We start from the raw sequence: 6,000 nt of genomic DNA, 5'->3' as shown, positions 1-6,000 counted from the left end.
TTTCTTATAGAGCTAGAAAAAATCAATAAAATTCATCTGGAAAAACAAAAGGTCAAACATATCAAGGAAATAAATTTTTAAAAATATGAAAGTGGCTTACTTGTACCATATCTCAAACTGTATTACAAAGTAGTAATCATCTAAACAATAGTAAATAAACAGTAATAAACAATCTGGTACTGGATAAGAAATAGAGTGGTGGATCAGTGCAATAGATTAGGTACACAATACACAGTAGTAAATGATCACAGACATTTACTTTTTTTTATGAACCCAAATATCCAAGCTTTTGGGACAAGAACGCACTATTAGACAGAAATTGCTGAGAAAACTGGAAAGCAGTTTAGCAAAAACTAGGTATAGACCAATATCCCATACTGTATACCAAGATACGGTCAAAATGGGTACCTTTTGTTACATAAAAGGTGATAACACAAGCAAATTAGGCGAGCATGGAATAGCTTACCTGTCAGATTTATGGAGAAGGGAAGAATTTACAACAAAATGAGATAGAGAGCATTACAGGAAATGAAATGAATAATTTGGATTACATTAAATTAAAAAAAAGGTTTTACATAAACAATCCAAGGCAGCCAAGATTAGAAGGAAAGAAAAAGCTGGGTGGGGAGGGGGGAGTTACAGCAAGTTTCTCTGATAAGGGCCTCATTTCTTAAATAAAGAGAACAGAGTAAAATTTATCATGCGAATCATGCCCCAATTGACTGATGGTCAAAAAATATGAACAGGCAGCTTTCAGAAGAAGAAATCAAAGTTATAAATGGTCACATAAAAAATGTTCTAAATCACTCGTGATTAGAGAAATGCAAATTAAAGTAACTCTGAGGTATAAGTAACTGTACACCTCTCAGATTGGGCAATATGAAAGAAAAGGGAAATAATTAATATTGGAGAGGATGTGGGAAAATTGGGACACTAATGCACTGTTGGTAAAGTAGTAAACTGATCCAACCATTCCGTAGGGCAATTTGGAACTATACTCAAAAGGTTATAAAACTGTGTATACCCTTTGGCCCAGCATTACCACTACTAGGTCTGTATCAATCGCAAAGAGATGTTTTAAAAAAGGAAAAGTACCTATACGTACAAAAATATTCACAGCAGTTCTTTTCTGGTGGCAAAGAATTGGCAGTTGAGGGGATGCCCATCAATTGAGGAAAGCCTAAACAAGCTGTGATATATGAATGTAATAGAATAGTATTGTGCTATAAGAATTGATGAGCAGGATACTTTCAGAAAAACCTGAAAAGACTTATATGAACTGATGCAAAGTGAAGTGAGTAGAATTAGAACATTGTACACAGTAACAGCAACATTGTATGATGATCAACTCTGGATGACTTAGCTATTCTCAGCAATACAATAATCCAAGACAATTTCAAAGGATTTGTGATGAAAACATGCTGTCTACCTCCAGAGAAAGAGCTGATAGAGACTGAATGCAGATTGAAGCTTACTTTTTAACTTTACTTTTCTTCTTGTTGGGTTTTTTTTGCCTCCTTTCTTTTACAAGATGAATAATATGTAAATAGGTTTTGCCTGATTGTACATGTGTAGTCTGTATCAAATTATTTGCCTTCTCAGGAAGTGGGGAGGGATAGTTAGGGAGGGAGAGAATTTGGAACTCAAAAGTTTAAAAAAAGAATGTTAAAATTGGGAAAAGTAAAATATAAAAATCTTAAAAATCTAAGTTACAATGACTTCTGAAGTGTCAAATCTAATGGCCTTTTTTTTTAGTCCTCATCTTTCTCGTCCTCTCCGTAGTATTGATACTAATGGTTGCCTTTTCCTCTTCTCTCTGGATTTTTATGACATTCTCCTAGATTTAGTTCTGCCTGACCATTCCTTAGTCTCCTTTACTGGATTTTCATGACCCATTTGGGGTTTTTTTGGCAAAGATACTGGAGTAGTTTGCCATTTCCTTCTGCCATTTTTCAGATAGAGAATCTGAGGCAAACAGAGTTAAGTGACTTGCCCAGGGTCACATGACTAGAAAGTATCCAAAGCCAGACTTGAACTCAGGTCTTCCTGACTCCAGGCCTCACACTCTATCTACTGTACCACCTACTTGCTCTAATATCTTACTATTATCTCATCAGCTCCCCTAGATTCAATTATCATTTGTATGCAGGTGATTTCCAAATCTATATGTCCATTCCCAGTCTCTCTTTTGAGCTACAGTTCCACTTCACCAACTGCCTTTTGGCCTCCTTGAGCTATATGTTCTAGAGGCAGTTTAGTTCAAATCTTACCATAGAAGACATCACCATCCTTCCAGTCACCCAAGCTTGCAACCTTAATGTCATCCTAGACTCACTCTTCCTCACTCTATAACGCCACGTGGGAGAAGTAACTGGTGACCATCAAAGTCTAATGAGAGGGAATCAACAGCTTAGGAGATGATAGAACCTAGATACTCTTCAGCCTGCAGCTCAATCAGCACTAGAGCCATGGAACTTTATTATTCAATATGCTCAACTTTGCTATCACCTCTGCTCCCATACATACATACATACATACATACATGCATCTATCTATCTATCTATCTATCTATCTATCTATATATATATATCGTATTACTATCATTGGGTAGGTGCACTATCATGAAAAATAATTTGCAATTTTGTGTCCTGGCTATTGGCCTGAATGCCATCCGGGTGCTTCCTTTGGCACACCAACTTTTTGTGTAGTGCTAGTACCTGGTACATTGTAAAAAAGTGAATCAGAGAATCCTATGAGTAGACTCATTGATTACATTATGCAAAATATACATATATGTGAATCAGTGTTCACTTAAATCAGTGTAGCAGGAGGTTCGGCTTAAAGTACTTTATTACACACAAATGGGAACATAAAATATAAACAATCTGCAAGTTATGTAATCACAGGACCAAAGAATTGATACCAAGTCTAGCTTTGGAGACATTTCCATGCCAATTCCCTATTTAGTCTAGATATCAGTATTGAATTTTAGATCTTGTTTTGCAGATGAGAGAGAGAGAGAAAGTAACACTAGTAGTTGAGACTGTACTCAGATGTCCTGATTTACAATCTACCAGTCTTGCCATTAAATCATACTGCCTCCTGAACCTAAACTCTCTTGGCTTCCTGGACAAGACCAACTTCTCAGCTCTCCCCAAGGAGTCCAAACCTTCTCCAACTAAAAATTCTCTCTTTAAAATTTTTCTCACTGCTCCTCCTTTTCTTATTTTCCCCAGTCCTGGACATCCTTCAAAGAATATCTGATTTCTTCCTAATGATAGAGTCTCACTTTGGGGGTAAAGGTGAGGGCAAGAGATGGAAAATCCTGTTTACCCCAACCAGAAGTCAGATATAGATTTATTAACATAATTATATACACTAGAGATTAGTTTTATCACCCTATACCATCCACCTCAGATAGCCTTCCCACCCCTACTCTCTTCACTTATCTCTTAAGCCAGATTTTGTCACTGCCTTTAAATCAAATTCCTTTAAATTCATTTTTAGCGATCTGTGTTGGACCACATCTAGACTCTTAATGAATCTAGAATTAACTTGGTACTCCTTAAAAGAGGAGGGGGAAGAGAGTACAGAAGAAGTATTTACGTAGTGCTTAACATGTGCCAGGAATTAGGCTAAGCACTTTACAAAATATTATATCATTTGATCCTCACAACAACCCTGTGAGGTAGATGTGGTATTTTTTCTTTTGAGGCACTTTTTTGGAGGTGACTTACCCAGGGTCACACAGCTAGTAAGTACACACACACACACACACACACACATCCTGGGGGGAGGTGCTGTTATTATCCTCATTTTTCAGTTAAGGAAACTGAGGCAAGCAAAGGTTAAGTGACTTGCCTATGGCCACACTAGTAACTAGAGCTAGTAATTATCTGAGGCCAGAATTGAAGGCAGATCTTCCTGACTCCAGACCCGGTGCTCTATCCACAGACCCCCTTTGCTGCTTGGATGCTAAATCTTTCTATCACATAATCACTCATCTTTCCTCTGAGCATAATTTGATAGAGTCAGTATGGTGCTGTGACAGGCATTCTACACTTAAAAGTCAGAAGACCTGGGTTCAAGTCGTGGTTCTCCTACTTACTGGCCATGAGATCAGTGCCAATTTTAACTTCTCTTAACTTCAGTCTCCCTTTCTCTAACACGAGAATAATAATATGACACTTATACTATCTGCCTCACAAGTTTATTTTTGATGAAATCACAACATAAATAGTAGTTATTCCTGGAGCTAGTTGTTGATAGATAAACTAGACCACTTGCCATAGTATACAATAAGTATGAATTCTGAATTCTGAGCCCTTCTTAGGCCGCAAAACCCAAAACTCCATTGATAGTAGTTATTTTCAACTGGCTTCTCTCCTTTGCATCCAGGAAGTAATGGCCCATCTTTCCTTTTTCCTTCAAGTCAAGTACGGTACAAAGAAGATAGGCTCAGAAGAACCTGGTTTCAAATTCCATGTCTAGTGCTTTCAGAAGTCATTTAATGTCTTTGGGTCTTAATTTCGTCATCCACCAGATGTGGGCATTGGACTGCCTGGTTTCTGAGAATCCTTCCAGCTTTAAAACCAAGGTCCGTTTTTGAAGGAGAGGGCAGTCTAGTGAAAAGAACACTGGACTTAGAGGCAAAGGTCCTGGTTTCCTATCCAAACTCTATCACTTACTTGGATGGACTTGGGCAAATCACTTTGAGCCTCAGTTTCCTCATCTGTAAAAGGAGGAGGTTCAAAGAATTGACTTTTAGGGGACCTTCCAGCTCTGATCAGAAGAATGGAGAAAATCCTCCCTCTACCCCATTTCTGCCATCCAGCCAAGTGTTCGAGCAAGATATGAGAAGAAAAACAATTACTCCTGGGTACAATAATTGGCTGAGAAACTCATGTATTTGTCTAGAAGAAGTGTAAGGAAGTTGCAGATACAAACCTGTCTGTAGCAGCCAGCTCATTTTGAATACACACTAACCATAATCCTCCTTTAAGAGAGCTAAGGCATAGCTACTGTATATCTGGAGGGACTAATTTTTATTGTGTATATAGATTTGTTCAGTTCTGGTTTATCAGAAGCATTCTGGTTAATGTTTAACAACTGGCTCTCTGAAACAAAAACAAAACCTGCACATGTCATATACTTTTCAGGTTAATCTGCATTATCCACATTTTGTCCATTAGTTAAAGTCCAGGTAATCAATAAAACAATAAATCAAGCCCTGATGTATAGCATTTGCCAATTTCTGATGTGTAAATGCTCACACTAAAAATTTAATCAGCTCTCAAGGACTGTTTGAGCTGCCTCAAGTATACTCCTGAGTGTGTTGAAAAAAGAACCTAATTGTGACAGAGAATCATAGATTTACAGATAGAAGGAATCTTAGGTCATCTAGTCTAACACTCTCATTTTAAAACTGAGAAAAGTGAGGCCCAAAGAGGCAAACTCTTTTGTCCAAAGTTACACAGGAAAGTAGCAGGATTTTTCACCAAAACCAGCACTCTAACCACTCTGCAACCTAGCTGGACCCAAAGTAAGAGGACTTGAATTGAAATCTGAGAACTGAGGTGTTATATGGACATGACCACTCAGTAGGTAGATTTACATCATGGTGGTACCTTCACAAGTCCATTGACTCTGCTGTCATGGCATCACAGATGCAAAGGTAGCAGGGGTCTTAGAGATCATTCTCGGCTAGAGGTATCAAGCATATGGCCCAGGGCCATATGTGGAGCACATTGCTCCTGAGCATGGCCCAAACAAGATTAAAATGTAATTGGAAAACATTTAACAAGATAGATAAAAATATGATAAAACATAGATAATGTTATATTTCAAAACTAGGTCAATGTAGCAGACTTCTGAGTCCACTATGAAGTTTAATCTCCGGTGAGGTTGAAGAGAGTGAAAAAGAGAAAGAAGGAAAGAGAGAGAGAGAGAGAGAGAGAGAGAGAGAGAGAGAGAGAGAGAGAGAGAGAGAGAGAGAGAGAG

Source organism: Phascolarctos cinereus, unplaced genomic scaffold (assembly GCF_003287225.1).
Source record: "Phascolarctos cinereus isolate Bilbo 61053 unplaced genomic scaffold, phaCin_HiC Scaffold_7;HRSCAF=346, whole genome shotgun sequence".
NCBI classification, from domain to species: domain Eukaryota; kingdom Metazoa; phylum Chordata; class Mammalia; order Diprotodontia; family Phascolarctidae; genus Phascolarctos; species Phascolarctos cinereus.
The sequence above is the reverse complement of the archived record's forward strand: the minus strand, read 5'-3'. Positions refer to the sequence as shown.